Genomic DNA, 17345 nt, shown 5'->3' with positions numbered 1-17345 from the left:
AGGGTTACTTAGTTCCCAGTAAAAACACAATTGTGGACATATTACTAGTGAAGGACCCACGTCTTTTGCAACTAATAACCCGCATCCATGGCAACTAATGACCCAATTTCTTACAAGGTGGTTCTGAGGAGGCCTGGGTGAAATTTTAATTATGCTGGAGTAATCGGAGTAATTTCAGCAATTACGCATTACTCTTGTGATGCAAATGTACCAAAATGATGCAATTACACCAGCTTGAGTAATTAAGAGTAATTTGGGGCAAAAAATCCTACTGCAAGAGCACAGGAACAATGAACTAAGAGAGAGCAAGTGGCTCCTGGCTGCTGCTGTTCATTTCCTGTAGCATTTAGTGCAATGGTTTAGGGCATGGGTACTGTTAGACCTGGCACCGTTGGCGTGGGTCACCCTTCCATTTTTGTCTGTGCCTCAATGTATGTTTGTGCTGGTGTTAGCTGCTCAGGGCCCTGTGACACTGCCATCCAGTGCCACAGGGCAAGTGCTCCCTATGGTAAAATGTGTTATGAGAATTGACTTCCATGTTTGGCTTATTTGGTTTACTATCAGTCCCTAGTAGAGTGCACCGGGGGTGCCAAGGGCTTGTATATCCAAATGCTGCTAGTGGGCTTGCAGCACTGGTTGTGCCACCCACAGAAGCAGCCTGGTAAAATGTGTCTAAGGTCTGCCATTGCAGAACCTGCATGCAGTCTGGTACTGTCATGCTGACTGGGCAAGTGTCCCCACTTGCCAGTCCCTAAACCTTCCCTTACCTTCATATTAGTCACCCCTATGGTAGGCCCTAGGGCAGGGTGCATTGAAAGGATAAGGTAGGACATGCCCTGAGGTGTGTGGCATGTCCTAATAGTGAATTACAGCCATTTTCGTTTTTCACTATTGTAAGGCTACCTGCTCTCCATAGGCCAGAATGGGCTGCTAGATTATAACACTCTATAATCCTAGCAGGCTCAGGAAGCATAGTAGAAATTCATGTTTAGTATGCCTGAACTCAGAATAATAAAATACATCTTTTAGTAAAGGTTATTTTAATATCCTGTGTTTGCAAATGCTACTTTTAGAATGTTAGCCTTTGCGTGCCTAACCATTTCAGTCCGCCTCTGGAGGGGAGGGCTATCTTCTTTGTGTGTAGCTTGAGTGACAGGGCTTGGAAGTTCCAGGAGACAGGCTGGGGCTGCCAGGTGGTGAATAGAAAGATTACACCAGGATGGGTGGGAGGAGTGCACCTTGATTCTGAATAGGGCAGTGCTCTGCCACCACAATGCTGGCTCCACCCCCTGGGGAGCGTCTGATGTCTCTGCCCTGCCTGCTGAAAGAAGAAGCCAGAGTCCCAATAACAAAGTGCTCCTCACTGAAAAGAACTAGACTGGGATTATGCAAAGGCCCCCCTGGCCTGTAAAGACAAAAGAAACTTGGTATAAATGTAGGATCCCTGCTCCTAAGAAATCAGATCCTGATTGAACTACGAAGGAACTCTGCCTGACTAGAAGGACCTGGAAGAAGCTGAAGGAGGAGTAACTTTCCCTGACCTGGGGGATTGGCCTGCAGTTGGTGCCTTGCTGAGAAAGGAGAGGAAAAGACTAAAAGAGACTTTGCACTTTGTTTTTCAACTATCTCCAAGGGCTTGGAAGAAGAGCTTGCCTCCTGAACTGAGTCCCAGAACCATTGGACTCATCTGCCTTCTAAAATTGAGTTGCCTGGACGATCTGTGCTTGTTTCCCGCTGGATTTGGCCCCAGTACGCCTCGTACTACATCCGCCGCGAAGCCGTGTCTTTGCCGCCCGGCACCGTATGTCTACGCTGATCCAAAAGCGTTAGTACGCACCGTATCCCTCCCGGCTGCATTGCACCCAACCTTCCCCGCCGATTCGAGACGTACATCACTGGCTGCCGAACCCTGTACGCCGGACCCAAGCTCCATCGTCCCGCAGGTACAGTCCGTACGCTGCTAACGTACTGCACCGTGCCATACTCAGAGCCGAGAAGCCGCAGTACGCTGATCCTCCCCGTACGCTGTACGGCGCCGAGAAGTGTCGCCGCCTATCCGCACCGAAGGTACGGCTCGAACGCCACGGACTCTGCAAGCTGATCTGGATCATCCGCACGTACCCCTGAAGGTCCCGTACCAACGCTGCGTCCCGACGCCGCGACCGGACCAGACCGAGTACACTGCCGAACTACGACCCGGACAGATCAACTTGTCCCGCACTGTCCGTCGCGGACCCCACGAACTTAAGGTAGCGTGAATTGAGTAAAAGAAGCCTATTTTTGCATTTTAAGCCTTTTTGCAAGAACATTGAACTTTAAAATAATACTGTGGTAATTTTATTCATTATTCTGGTCTTGTGCTAAGCCTTATATAAAGAAACCTATTTTTGATATAACCTTGACTGGTGTCCATTTGTGGTGTGTCATTGTATTACTGTATGTGTTCACAAATGCTCAGTGGCGGCTCCTCCATAGGAGCGTTTGGGCGCCGCCCCCCTGCTTTCTCGCAGTGCGAGAAGGCAGAAACATAAATGGTAATAACTACCATTTATGTTTCTGCCTTCTCGCACTGCGAGAAAGCAGAAGTGCCTGATCGGGGGTGGGCGGTCCTGCTTGAGGGCAGGGGGGGAGTGGCTTGCCCACTGTTGTGCATAGGGACTGTTTGGTCGCCCCTGGGGCCGATCAAACAGTCCGTATGCACACAACAGTGGGCAAGCCACTCCCCCCATGCCCTCGAGCAGGACCGCCCACTCTCCTTAGCCTACATAGAGAAAATGGTCCCGGCTGGGGCGCTCTCCACTGCGCCTCAGCGTTGTGATTGGCAGAACGGAGGGAGGGAGGCTGCCTTTCATGGATGACGACGAGAGCTTCAGGACGGCGGGAGCGGCAGTTGGGACGCATCCAGAAGCTGCGGTGTTGCAGGACGGAGCGGGAGTTGGGACGCATCCAGAAGATGTTGCAGGACGAGGACGGTAAGTTTTATAATATTCTTTAATTAAACTCCTCCCGCCTCCACCCCCCCCGTGACGACCCCCACCATGCCGGCCGTTACTGTGAAGTTATGAATGTACAAAACTATTTTAGGCCCTCCTTAGGCCTAAAATAGTTATGTACATTCATTACTATTTTAGATCCTCCGGTGCCGTATTAATGCCAGTCAGGGTCGGCTTTAGGGCGCCGTGTTTGAAAGTTTATTATGCCTTTGAAGCACCTGCTGCAGCGTTTCTTTCCCCCCCGCAATTACCAGGCCTCACATAAATGTCAAGATATCTCGTGTGATTAATTATCTTCCTAGAGAGAGATCAGCATTTTGTATAGTTGTGGTTTTGACTTAGGTGAAGTTAGTGCTGAGGGTTAATATGCCTGCTGCAAAGAAGGTGTACCATGTAGATTACAGATGTAAACAGATCAGCAGGTTAATTTAATGTATAATTTAAAGTCCTAATATAGAATAGTGAGCTATTAACTTTCATCCTAGAACTGCATACACTCTGCAAAGTACAGAACATTGATCAATGTTGCAAAAAGGGTTAATTTGGCTAGAAATCGATTCTTATTATTAAAGAAAACTCCCAACTATGCTGTTTCTTTTTCGACTCTGAGTTTGTGCTTCTCCACACTAAGCACTCTTAAACTATACTGCCTACCAGTATGGATGACATGTGACTCCTACACTTTTAGTCCTTTGGTTTACGTAACATTTCCTACACACTGATTTACACACGTATGATTGAATGTCTGTGTGTAATGTGCGTGTGATGCAAAGTGCTCAGACACCCGACACTGGTATGAGTGGCGCTATATAAGTAATTCAATGCATCTGAGAGAGTGTGGTTCTGGAGACTTGGTCACTGTTAAAGGGTGCTAGTGAGAGAATCCGTGGTGGAGGTGGTCATTGAGGGGACGCCATCAAACATTGTCGCACAGACTGTTACCAGCGCTAAAGCCGGCCCTGATGCCAGTGTGACGGCCCCGCACCTTATATTCTTTAATTAAACCTGTTACGGCTTTATTCCCTTTCCCTAATTATTGAAAAGTTTAAAAGTTCAGAAACTTAATATGGCATTCCATTTTCCACTGTCTTACTTCATGCAATATTCATACAATAAATATCATTACTTTCCAAGGAGTTTGTAATAAAGGGAACTAAAGATATTCAGCTGGGCTCCGTTTTTATGTTGAAATAGGCAGTCTCTCTTGGAATGACAATCATGCCTTTGCAAACAGCTATAAAAGTAGAACAAAGTCCCCCTTTTCCAGTATTAATCCATCAGGAAGCTTTCAGGGATATTTCTTGTCTAAAATATTCATAGACAGCACAATGTCGTGAATGCCCAGTGACTACTAACCTTGACTTTCGCCACAGCCTGTAATCCCTGAGGTGCGGGACTCAGAAGGACCCAGAGGCCTACCCTGGTGAGGAGGGAGAGACTGGGCTGTGAGGTGATTTGGTTTGGTTTTTCGCCTTAGAGGTTTTCGCCACCCAATCTTTGGCCCTAATGGAGACCTGAGGTGACATATAGTTCATCCTTCTTTGGCAATAAGGTCAGGCGGCTAACGGCAATGTTCCCTATTCTTTTAAAATAATGCAGTCAGGCTAAATGGATGGCACAGGTGCAAGCAGGAATGAAGCACGATATGGGACAGTTTTAAATGTGTTTAATTATTTCAAGTCTACATATCCTACCTACTTTTATAAATATTCTTGCTTTCTGAAATGTGGTTTAACCTGCATTCCTTGGCGTGAGGGTCCTGCAGTTCCCCTTTAGTCAATCAGGCTCGCTACGACAAAAAACACATGTAGACCCTTTTTTTATGCCCCACCACTTTCAAATGTCACCAGCCACCACTGCAAATGCTTAACCTATGACGGCCTGAAAATAGTCTTGACTGCTTGCGCCACACTACCTAAAGGGTGAGATGGGGATATTTGAAAGGGTGATCCCCTTACTCTGACTTAGAATTGAGAGTCCCTGCTTGTCGCAAGTGCATACCTGTGCCAACTAGAGACCCCCATTTCTAACATTGGTGGCAGCGGTGGGATTTGAATTTGCAATTATGATTCATGTACAGTGATTGAGTGAACGCCACGTAGTGAGTTCAGACCGATAACGCAGCCACACAGTATTTTTGTTTTGCTGAAGAATCTCCACTTTAAGAAAGCATGCCTAGCTCAGTCGATGGAGGCGGAGCGTCCTCTATATTCTCTGGAGTTGATGACATAGATTGGGAACAGGAGGCACTGAGGAACTGCACAAATGAAGTCTTGAAAGGATATCTCTCCAAGTACAGAATTAAACAAAGTGGATTGACAAACAAGGATCAATACATAAAGGTGCTGAGGGCCTGGCACGAAGTTCCCAGAGAATGCACGGGAGATGATACCCCCAGAAGGTGTTTCTGAGCCTAGCAGAGGCCTGTCGCCAGAGGAGATGGCCGACAGGAGTGCTGCACGAGCACATGAAGTGGAGATGGCAAAACTGCAGATGGAAATGGAAAGACAAAGGCTGGCCATGGAGCATGAGGTAAAAATGAGGGAGTTGGATCTCCAAGCCAAGAGTTTAGACCGCTCTCCCTCTGGTGGCAGCAATTTAACAGAGTCAGGGTGCACATTCCTAAAGATGTAGTGAAAGAGTATTATAAGCAGGATGATATTGGGCAATGGTTCAGGGCCTATGATGAAGTAGCCATGTCCTCCCACCGGGTCCCTGAGAAATATTGGGGAGCGGGGTTGTGGGGAAGGTTCCTGAGTGAGGGGCGGGACACACTGCTGGATCTCCCCTCTGATGTCAACACATCCTATCCACACATGAAGGAAGCTCTGATGACAAGGTATGGGTTAACTCCAGAATTGTACAGGCAGATGTTTAGGGATTGCACCAAGAAACCTGGTACCACTTATGTAGAATATGTGACTTTTTTTTCCAGAGCGCTAGATGGTTGGGTGAAGGGTAGCAAAGTGAATGATTACCAAGGGCTGTTTGATTTAATTGCATGGGAGCACTTGTCTGATAATTGTTTTCCTGAGCTACGCCAGCACCTGATCGATAGCAAGCTGACTAACCCTAGGAAGCTTGCTGAGGAGGCGGACCGCTGGATCAGCACCAGGGTCCACAAGGGTCCCGAGCAGAAGAGTGGGGGGGGACAGGGGTAAACAGAGGGAGTTCTACAGAGGGCCCCAAAGTAATTCCCAAGGGAACCAAGGGAAAGGTTCTCAGCCACCCCCACCCCCGAAGCAAACCGGTGCCCCGACAGGTAACCCTGTTCAAAGAGGGCCCCCCAGATGTTACAAGTGTAACAACCTGGGGCACTATTCCATGAATCCCAAGTGCCCCATGTATGGTAAACCAGCACCCTCTGGTGCTCCACCCCCCAAGCAGGTGGCTAGTGTAGCCTTTGGGAGGGAGGTAGATGTCCAAAGGGAGGGGGTTCCCGTACAGATGACCCTAGTCTCATTAGGAGACAGTGAGATGGTCACTGAGGCCCAACTGCCCCCCAATACTCAAAAGTATGGGCAGTGGGTGACCATAAATGGCCGAAGGGTGGGGGCTCTTAGAGATACAGGAGCCAGTGTGACTGCTGTCAAGCAACACCTGGTGTCTCAAGAGCAGGTTGTCCCACACGCATTCTGCCGTGTTGTCAACGCCGACAACACAGAGAGTCAGTGTCCAATGGCTCAGGTTCCCTTTGAGTGGGGGGGGTCTCTGGTACTCTGCAAGTGGCTGTGAGAGAGGCCATGCCTGTTGATTGTCTCCTAGGTAACGATTTGGAGAGCTCCCCTTGGGAAAAGGTGGAGAAGACAACTCACCAGAGGATGGTGGGTTTACCTGATTGGGCGTGCGTGACCACCCGGTCGATGGCAGCCAGTAGGGGTGTTGAAGGGACCCTGGAGCCTGAGAGAGAGGCCCAGGAACCGGCCTTAGGGAGAGGGCACAGGAGGCACGGGAATCCGGCTCCTGAAGTTCCCACGGCCCAGGAGGAAGCAGTCCTTGAGGGGGATGCCCTGGAGCCTACCGGGGAACAGATAGCCGAACTGGGGGACCTGCCTGAGCTGACCCATTGGCAGCAGGAAGGAGGCCCCACCAGGGAAGAATTCTGCAGGGAGCAGAAGGAGTGCCCCTCTCTAGTGGGTATGCGGCAGCAGGCTGCAGCCCAGGCCAATGGTGATCAGTCCGGTACTCACTTGATCTACTGGGAGAACGACCTCCTGTACTCAGAGCCTAAGGTTGCTGAACCTGGGTCAGCCCGTGCGCTGGTGGTACCCCAGATATTCAGAGCCTTCCTACTGGGGCTGGCTCACGACGTTCCGTTAGCAGGGCATTTGGGGCAGGACAAGACCTTTGAAAGGCTTGTCACCCACTTTTATTGGCCTCAAATGCACAGGAGTTCTGACACTCACTGCAGGACATGCCAGACTTGCCAGGCAAGTGGTAAGAGTGGAAGGAAGCTGAGAGCTCCACTCCAACCTTTCCCTGTGGTCAGTACCCCATTCCAGCGAGTGGGGATTGACATTGTGGGGCCACTGGACCCCAAGACAGCCATGGGCAACAGGTTTATCCTGGTCTTGGTGGACCATGCCACCCGGTACCCTGAAGCCATCCCTCTGAGGACAGTGACGGCCCCCGTGGTGGGACGAGCAGTGATGGGAATTTTCTCACGAGTAGGATTCCCTCTAGAGGTGGTGTCTGACAGGGGGACCAATTTCATATCGAAATATATGAAATCCCTTTGGCAAGAGTGTGGTGTGACCTACAAGTTCACCACCCCTTACCATCCCCAAGGAAACGGGTTGGTTGAGCGCTTCAACCGAACCCTAAAGGGCATGATTATGGGTCTTGAGGAACCCATGAGGCGTAAGTGGGACGTCCTCTTACCATGCCTTCTCTTTGCGTACCGTGAGGTGCCACAAAAGTCTCTGGGGTTCAGTCCCTTTGAGCTTTTGTATGGCCACCCAGTATGAGGACCTCTTAGTCTGGTCAAGGAAGGCTGGGAGCAATCTCCCAGGAAACCTCCCCAGAATGTATACAGTTACATGCTGGCTTTCCGGAACCAGACTAGGCGTTTCAGGCAACTTGCTGAGGCAAACCTGGAAGCCAGCCAGGAGGAAATGAAGCGGTGGTACGACCAGAATGCCACTCTGGTTGAGCTTCAACCTGGCCAAAAGGTATGGGTCCTGGCCCCTGTGGAGCCTTGTGCACTCCAGGACAAGTGGACAGGACCCTTTGAGATTGTGGAGCGCAAGAGTTCTGTCACCTACTTGGTGGACTTGCAGTCTCCGAGGAACACCTTGAGGGTCCTCCATGTCAATCGACTGAAGCCCCACTTGGAGAGGTCCGAAGTGGGCATGCTCTTGGCCACAGATGATGGGACGGAGGAGGAGTCTGAGCCTCTTCCTGACCTACTGGTAGCCTCAGAGCGAGACGGGTCAGTGGATGGAGTTAACCTCTCACCCACCCTGACCCCTGAGCAACAGGATGACTGCCGCCACCTGCTGGGGCAGTTCCCTGACCTGTTCTCCCTGGTTCCTGGTATCACAGATTGGTGCGTCCATGATGTGGATACAGGAGACAGCTTACAGGGTAACTGACAGGGTCAGAACCTGCATCAAAGAGGAGGTCTCAAAGATGCTTGCTCTTGGGGTGGTTGAGTCCTCCAGCAGTCCTTGTGCCAGCCCAGTGGTCTTGGTCCCAAAGGCTGCCTCGCCTGGTGCCACACCCGAACTCCGGTTCTGTGTGGACTACAGAGGACTCAATTCAGTCACGAAGACTGACGCGCACCCCATCCCCAGAGCTGATGAGCTCATTGATCGGTTAGGGGCTGCACGGTACCTCAGCACGTTTGATTTAACGTCTGGGTACTGGCAGATCGCCTTGACTGATGGGGCCAAGGAGAGGTCCGCATTCTCCACACCAGATGGGCATTTCCAGTTCCGGGTTATGCCATTTGGGATGAAGAATGCTCCTGCCACCTTCCAGAGGTTGGTCAACCAGGTGTTGGCTGGGCTGTCCGAGTTCAGCGCAGCATACCTGGATGACATCGCAGTGTTCAGTGGCACATGGGAAGAATACCTGCGACATCTCTGGGAAGTGTTGATGGCACTGCGCAAGGCAGGCCTCACGATCAAGGCAAGCAAGTGTCAGATCGGGCAGGGTTCCGTGGTGTACTTGGGACACCAAGTAGGGAGCGGCCAGGTGGCGCCCCTACAACCCAAGATCGAAACCATCCTGGCTTGGGAGCCCCCAAAGACCCAGACGGAGGTGAGGGCCTTTTTAGGACTCACAGGGTACTACAGGAGGTTTGTCAAGGGGTATGGCAGCATCGTTGCCCCCTTGACAGAGCTGACTTCGAAAAAGCAGCCCAGAAAAGTGATATGGACTGACACAGAAGGCCTTTGACACCCTGAAAACTGCCATGTGCACGGCGCCCGTGCTCTTGGCTCCTGACTTCTCCAAAGAGTTCCTTGTGCAGACAGATGCATCAGAGCATGGTGTAGGGGCTGTTCTCTCACAGATCACTGAGGAGGGCTTTGACCAACCCGTAGCCTTTATTAGTAGAAGGTTACTTCCCCGGGAACAAAAGTGGAGTGCGATTGAGCGAGAAGCATTTGCTGTGGTCTGGGCATTGAAGAAGCTAAGATCCTACTTGTTTGGGTCTCACTTCCGGGTTCAAACAGACCACAGGCCCCTCAGATGGTTGATGCAGATGAGGGGTGAGAATCCTAAGTTGTTGAGGTGGTCAATTTCCCTACAGGGGATGGATATCACGGTGGAACATCGCCCCGGTAAAGACCACGCCAACGCTGATGGTCTTTCCAGATTTTTCCGCCTTAGTGATGAAGAACTCCCTGGGGTAGGGTAGTTCTCCCCACATTTCAGCTGGAGGGGACACGTGTTAGACCTGGCACCGTTGGCGTGGGTCACCCTTCCGTTTTTGTCTGTGCCTCAATGTATTTTTGTGCTGGTGTTAGCTGCTCAGGGCCCTGTGACACTGCCATCCAGTGCCACAGGGCAAGTGCTTCCTATGGTAAAATGTATTATGAGAATTGACTTCCATGTTTGGCTTATTTGGTTTACTATCAGCCCCTAGTAGAGTGCACCGGGGGTGCCAAGGGCTTGTATATCCAAATGCTGCTAGTGGGCTTGCAGCACTGGTTGTGCCAACCACAGAAGCAGCCTGGTAAAATGTGTCTATGGTCTGCCTTTGCAGAACCTGCATGCAGTCTGGGGGTGTATGTATGTATGTATGTGTTTTTTGTAAAGCGCACTGCTGCCGAGGCGTCGTGGCGCTGTAGACTGCTGGGGAACCCGTCCTGGCAATCCCTGTGAGATGGTCCCTCATGGGTATCTCCAAGGTGAAACCAGGCATCCCCGGCGAATGTGGGGGGCCGTTGTGGAGATGAGGCAAGCTAATGCCCAGAGTTACCGAGTGTGATCCCTGGTTAGAGTAGGCACCGAGGTGAGAATTATCGAGTCCGCTGGCCCTGGTCCAAGACCCTGCCGCGTCGGGAATTGAACCCTGGTCCAGGGCCGTCCTCTGCTTCCGGGTCTGCTGCCTCTAACCAGTGAGCCACACTACTCCACAGTGAGCCACACTACTCCACATGCTGACTGGGCAAGTGTACCCACTTGCCAGTCCCTAAACCTTCCCTTACCTTCATATTAGTCACCCCTATGGTAGGCCCTAGGGCAGGGTGCATTGTAAGGATAAGGTAGGACATGCCCTGAGGTGTGTGGCATGTCCTAATAGTGAATTACAGCCATTTTCGTTTTTCACTATTGTGAGGCTACCTGCTCTCCATAGGCCAGAATGGGCTGCTAGATTATAACACTCTATAATCCTAGCAGGCTCAGGAAGCATAGTAGAAATTCATGTTTAGTATGCCTGAACTCAGAATAATAAAATACATCTTTTAGTAAAGGTTATTTTAATATCCTGTGTTTGCAAATGCTACTTTTAGAAAGTTAGCCTTTGCGTGCCTAACCATTTCAGTCCGCCTCTGGAGGGGAGGGCTATCTTCTTTGTGTGTAGCTTGAGTGACAGGGCTGGGAAGTTCCAGGAGACAGGCTGGGGCTGCCAGGTGGTGAATAGAAAGATTACACCAGGATGGTTGGGAGGAGTGCACCTTGACTCTGAATAGGGCAGTGCTCTGCCACCACAATGCTGGCTCCACCCGCTGGGGAGCGTCTGATGTCTCTGCCCTGCCTGCTGAAAGAAGAAGCCAGAGTCCCAATAACAAAGTGCTCCTCACTGAAAAGAACTGGACTGGGATTATGCAAAGGCCCCCCTGGCCTGTAAAATAAACTTGGTATAAATGTAGGAGCCCTGCTCCTAAGAAATCAAATCTTGATTGAACCACGAAGGAACTCTGCCTGACTAGAAGGACCTGGAAGAAGCTGAAGGAGGAGTAACTTTCCCTAACCTGGGGGATTGGCCTGCAGTTGGTGCCTTGTTGAGAAAGGAGAGGAAAAGACTAAAAGAGACTTTGCACTTTGTTTTTCAACTATCTCCAAGGGCTTGGAAGAAGAGCTTTCCCCCTGAACTGAGTCCCAGGACCATTGGACTCATCTGCCTTCTAAAATTGAGTTGCCTGGACGATCTGTGCTTGTTTCCCGCTGGATTTGGCCCCAGTACGCCTCGTACTACATCCGCCGCGAAGCCGTGTCTTTGCCGCCCGGCACCGTACGTCTACGCTGATCCAAAAGCGCTAGTACGCACCGTGTCCCTCCCGGCTGCATTGCACCCAACCTTCCCTCGCCGATTCGAGACGTACATCACTGGCTGCCGAACCCTGTACGCCGGACCCAAGCTCCATCGTCCCGCAGGTACGGTCCGTACGCTGCTAACGTACTGCACCGTGCCGTACTCAGAGCCGAGAAGCCGCAGTACGCTGATCCTCCCCGTACGCTGTACGGCGCCGAGAAGTGTCGCCGCCTATCCACACCGAAGGTACGGCTCGAACGCCGACGCCACGGACTCTGCAAGCTGATCCGGATCATCCGCACGTACCCCTGAAGGTCCCGTACCAACGCCGCGTCCCGACGCCGCGACCGGACCAGACCGAGTATGCTGCCGAACTACGACCCGGACCCATCAACTTGTCCCGCGCTGTCCGTCGCGGACCCCACGAACTTAAGGTATTTTGTTCTGTTCGCACCGCAGCGTGCGCGTAACGGACCCCGGAGTCCGCACCGATTGTTTGACTCGTACTTTCTTTGTTTTTAATGCGGACGAGTTGCAGACCCAAGTACGAACCGTACAAAGCCTGAAAAAAAGCAGAATTGAGTAAAAGAAGCCTATTTTTGCATTTTAAGCCTTTTTGCAAGAACATTGAACTTTAAAATAATACTGTGGTCATTTTAATCGTTATTCTGGTCTTGTGCTAAGCCTTATATAAAGAAACCTATTTTTGATATAACCTTGACTGGTGTCCATTTGTGGTGTTTCATTGTATTACTGTATGTGTTCACAAATGCTTAACCTATGACGCCCTGAGAATAGTCTTGACTGCTTGCGCCACACTACCTAAAGGGTGAGCAGGGGTTATTTGAAAGGGTGATCCCCTTACTCTGACTTAGAATTGAGAGTCCCTGCTTGTCGCAAGTGCATACCTGTGCCAACTAGAGACCCCCATTTCTAACAGGTACTCACAAACTTTCTCTTGGGGGGCAAATTTACAGTGTGATTTGTGGCTGAGGGCCGCACCGGTGGGGGCGGGGTCAGAGGGGGAGGGGCGGGGCTAAAGCAAAAAAAAATTGTGACCATGAGGTTGAACACAGGTCCCTGCAGCAGACGCCTTCGTCCACTGAGCCACCAGACCCGGCATACACACATCCCTCTCTCTCTCTCTCTCCCCCTCTCTCCCCCTCCCTCCCATCTCCCTCCCCCTTCCTCCCCCTCTCTCCACCTCCATCTCCCTCCCTCTCCCTCTCTCCCCTTCTCTCTCCCTCCCTCCCCCTCCCTCTCACTCTCTCCCCCTGTCTCTCTCTCCCTGTCTCTCTCCCTGTCTCTCTGCCTGTCTCCCTCCCTCCGTCGCCCTCCTCCATCTGTCTCCCTCCTCCCTCTGTCTCCCTCCTCCCTCTCTGTCTCCCTCCCCCCTCTCTGTCTCCCTCCTCCCTCTCTGTCGCCCTCTCTGTCTCCCTCTCTGTCGCCCTCTCTGTCTCCCTCTCTGTCGCCCTCTCTGTCTCCCCCTCTGTTGCCCTCCCTCTGTCGCCCTCCCTCTGTCGCCCTCCCTCTGACGCCCTCCCTCTGACGCCCTCCCTCTGTCGCCTCCTCCCTCTGTCTCCCTCTCTGTCTCCCTCTGTCTCCCTCCCTCTGTCTCCCTCCCTCTGTCTCCCTCCATCTCCCTCCGTCTCCCTCCCTCTCCCTCCATCTCCCTCCGTCTCCCTCCCTGTCTCCGTCTCCCTCCCTGTCTCCGTCTCCCTGTCTCCGTCTCCCTCCCTGTCTCCGTCTCCCTCCCTCTGTCTCTCTCCCTGTCTCTCTCCCTCCCTCTGTCTCCCTCCCTGTCTTTCTCCCTCCCTCTCCCTCTGTCTCCCTCCCTCTGTCTCCCTCCCTGTCTCCCTCCCTCTCCCTCTGTCTCTCTCCCTCTATCTCCCTCTCCCTCTGTCTCTCTCCCTCTATCTCCCTCTCCCTCTGTCTCTCTCCCTCTGCCTCTCTCCCTCTCTCCCTCTATCTCCGTCTCCCTCCCGTCTCTCTCCCTCTGTCTCCATCTCCCTCCGTCTCCCTCTCCCACCATCTCCCGTCCTCTGTCTCCCTCCGTCTCCCTCCCTCCCTCTAGCTCCCTCCGTCTCCCTCCGTCGCCCTACCTGCCTCCGTCTCCCTCCCTCCCTCTCCCTCCCTCCCTCTCTCTCCCTCCCTCCCTGTCTCCCTCCGTCTCCCTCCCTCCCTCTGTTTCCCTCCATCTCCCTCCCTCTGTCTCTCTCCCTCTGTCTCCCTCTCCCTCCCTCTGTCTCTCTCTCTGTCTTCCTCCCTCTATCTTTCCCTGTCTCTCTCCCTCCCACTGTCTCCCTCCCTCTCCCTCTGTCTCTCTCAATCTGTCTCTCTCCCTCTGTCTCCCTCCCTGTCTCCCTCCCTCCCTGTCTCCCTCCGTCTCCCTCCCTCTCCCTCCGTCTCCCTCCCTCTATCTCCGTCTCCCTCCCTCTCCCTCCGTCTCCCTCTGTCTCCCTCCGTCTCTCTCCCTCCCTCTGTCTCCCTCCATCTCCCTCCCACGCTCTGTCTCCCTCCCTCTATCTCTCTCTGTCTCCCTCCCTCTTTCTCTCCCTGTCTCTTTCCCTCCCTCCGTCTCTCTCCCTCCGTCTCCCTCCCTCTCCCTACCTCCCTCTGTCTCCCTCCCTCTCCCTCTGTCTCTCTCCCTCCGTCTCCCTCCCTCTCCCTCCGTCACCCTCTGTCTCCCTCCGTCTCTCTCCCTCCCTCTGTCTCCCTCCGTCTCCCTCCCGCCCTCTGTCTCCCTCCCTCCATCTCTCTCTCTCTGTCTACCTCCCTCTATCTCTCCCTGTCTCTCTCCCTCCGTCTCCCTCCCTCCGTCTCCCGCCCTCTGTCTCCCTCTCTGCCTCCCTCTCGCCTCCCTCTCTGTCTCTCTCTGTCTCCCTTCCTCTCCCTCCCTCCCTCTGTCTCCCCCAGACTGTGCCTCTCTGTCTCCATCTCTCTGTCACCCTCTGTCAACCTCTGTCTCCCTCCCTCTCCCTCTACCTCCCTCCGTCACCCTCTGTCATCTCACCCCCTTTGTGTGTCAGCCCTCAGCCCGGGCTCAGACAGCTTCCCAGCGCACACACACAGCTGCACTGAGACAGCTTCCCATGCGCACACACAGCCACACCCAAGTACTTCACAGGTCTTTAAAAGACCATTTACATGTTAATAAAGCTTTGTTGTATTTCACCTCTTAGGCCCCAGCATCTCCACTTTGACAATCACTGGAATCCCCCGGCCCCCACAGAGCAAAGTCTCAGAGTCTGGGCTGCTGCACCCGGCAGTGTTTGCTATTTTTTTTTTTTAAACACAGGTAGGATGTCTGCAAGGTCCGCGGGCTGCCAAGGAAGGCTTGCCGGGCCGCTGGCGGCCCGCGGGCCGTACTATGAGTAACCCTTAGGGCAACATGCATTCTCTCGTCCATTTTGGACAAGGCAATGCATTCTGCACTACGAAAATAGTGCTAAATGCTGGATAATACTTCTTACACAATTACACATATTTATGAGTAATTTTGTATTAATTGTAATTACACTAGAGAGAATTACACCAGTTAGGCCCACCACTAGTTCTGAGGAGGCTCTGAATGAGTGTTTTTTTTGTAGTGACCTTTGTCACGCCCACCTGGGCAGCTTCTGGTGCGAGTTCCTTCAATTCATTATGCCAATGCTTCTCTCATGTGGATTTCTCTGTCTTTCTCTTCGGGTTGAGTTTACAGAGATTTCTGTTTCTCTGCATGGAGTTTATCCCTTCTAAATATGTTTGAGCTTCACTCTCTGCAAGATAAGCTTACTGGGTAAATCTTTGTGTGATTCAACTGGATCGACCCAGAGTCGTGAGAAAAGGAGACTCAAGCGCTTATTGTGGATATTGACCGAGCGGTCTCTGGGTGGAGGTCTTCGCTATCAACCCATTTCCTCCATTGATGCTTTCTAAGACAATCTCTGCTCTTTTCTTTGCTTCTGGGTGTGGGATCCAACAAGGAATGCTTTGGCCTGAGAACCTCCATGCTTGAAGCCCCCGCCAGACATGCTCAGAGGATAGGATAGATTCCCTAATTCCCTTATAGAAACAATCTCTGGCTATCTTCCTCCTTCTAATATTGCTGTTGTAGCATTCCCCAAACATTACCTACTCTGGTAAACGTGTTGTATCGTCTCATTCCACCAATATCAGACCATTTCCACAGTCAACAGGTATGTCTAGGATTGAACACTCAGGGTCCTATAGTTAAAGGGGCCAGCCAGTGAAGACAGAAAAACAGTTCTTTTCACCCAGTTCTGATCTCTACCATTCAGCAACAAAAGGTATTCTAGAATTCTCTTCCATTTGATGGTTGGTTTCAGCCGAGGCTTTGAGATTATTCTGACGTCATTCGCCGGATGGCCCACTTATAAAACGAGAAATTGGACTAATTTAGCGAGACAGTAACCAGACAGCCCCAAAAACTGTCAGCTGTACCCTCGCCTGTTGTTCTCTGCCCAGTCTCATGTGGAGGTCGCGAATGTTGGCGACCTGAACGCCAGGGGCGTGCTGTTCGATAGTCCAACCTAGTGAGGGGGAGTTTTTGATGCAATGCCTGCCATTTTTTTATTCATATATATTTGGTATACTGTCTGGGGTGTCCATGCGCAACACAGTGGCCACAGAGAGTAAAAGTGTGTAAATGTTTCTCACACGTGGAAGAAACCTCTCAGAGCAGTGGGGGTGGTGGATCTATGTCTTGAAACGGGAAAAGGGTCAACTGGGCGCCATTCCACTACGTGACTACGGCATGGCGAACTGGCCGATATTCGATTATTTTCGTTTCTGCCACAACTGTGGGGTCCACCTCTGAAAAACAATAACGACCCCGAGGAAAGCTTCAGATATAGCAGGCGGCCACCGTTATGTGGGGTGACCCAGCGCCCATATCCAGTAAACGCAAAATACAGTGAACATGAAAAGATATGGGGTGAATTTTGGATGGTCCGTCAACGCCATTATCCGATTTTTTTATTTTCCTTTTCGATACTACTGAAAAAGACAAGTCTCTTCTTTCCTCGTTACCCACATCTCTTACCTGCCCTCTATTGACCCTACCTCCGCCTGCTCACGCGCTGTCTCTGTGTCCGCCCTAATTACCTCGCCACATCCACTTTCTGACACCTTTCTGACTCCAATAACCGACTCTGCCTTCCGCCTTACATCTCCGCGTTCTCTCCGCCGTTATATTCCTATTTCTCTGTTTTCTCTCCCCCCCCCTCCCCCCTCACTCCCTTCCGAATTTCGGGCACTTTTAACACCCATTTTCCACTTTGAAATATAACTTTCATCATCATTCCCTCCGTCTCTCCCCGGGCCCGGCTTTGACCCCGTCATTGCTCTATTCCGCGTCTGCCTTCTCGCTGCTTCCACTCCTTACCCTCTCCAGTCCTGTTTTACCGTCGCATCTCCGCCTATCCACTCTCGCCTTTTCTTTCCATAGTCCCCTCTTCTCTCATTAACCATGTTTCCTTCTCATTAGCCACCCCTCATGTTCAAACTATGTCACTTTTTTGTAAGGAGCCATCTAACGAGGGGCTCTGTCTGGGAGCCTTCCTTCCCCCTCCACTTTCACAAATTCCTCCCTCACACTAACTCTCTCCCTCATTGTTCCTGCCCTTATTTCCACCTCGCTG

The 17345-nt window shown here is 51.8% G+C and overlaps 1 protein-coding gene across 5 annotated transcripts in view; it reads right to left on the bottom strand.

The window, feature by feature from the left end:
- Positions 1–17345, bottom strand: part of LOC146858393 (transient receptor potential cation channel subfamily V member 1-like) — a 194082-nt gene that overhangs the window by 171029 nt on the left and 5708 nt on the right. Inside the window, exon 1 of one of the 5 annotated variants that reach the window (XM_085649313.1) lies at positions 17090–17204. The exons of the other annotated variants lie outside the window; for them this stretch is intronic. The gene's annotated coding sequence lies outside the window, so the exon portion shown is untranslated. Of the gene's footprint in view, positions 1–17089; positions 17205–17345 lie in introns of those variants that run through there. 5 annotated transcript variants of the gene reach the window in all.

This window comes from Triturus cristatus, chromosome 3_2 (genome assembly GCF_964204655.1).
Source record: "Triturus cristatus chromosome 3_2, aTriCri1.1, whole genome shotgun sequence".
NCBI classification, from domain to species: domain Eukaryota; kingdom Metazoa; phylum Chordata; class Amphibia; order Caudata; family Salamandridae; genus Triturus; species Triturus cristatus.
Note: the sequence above shows the minus strand (reverse complement) of the source record. Positions and strands in the feature narration are given on the sequence as shown.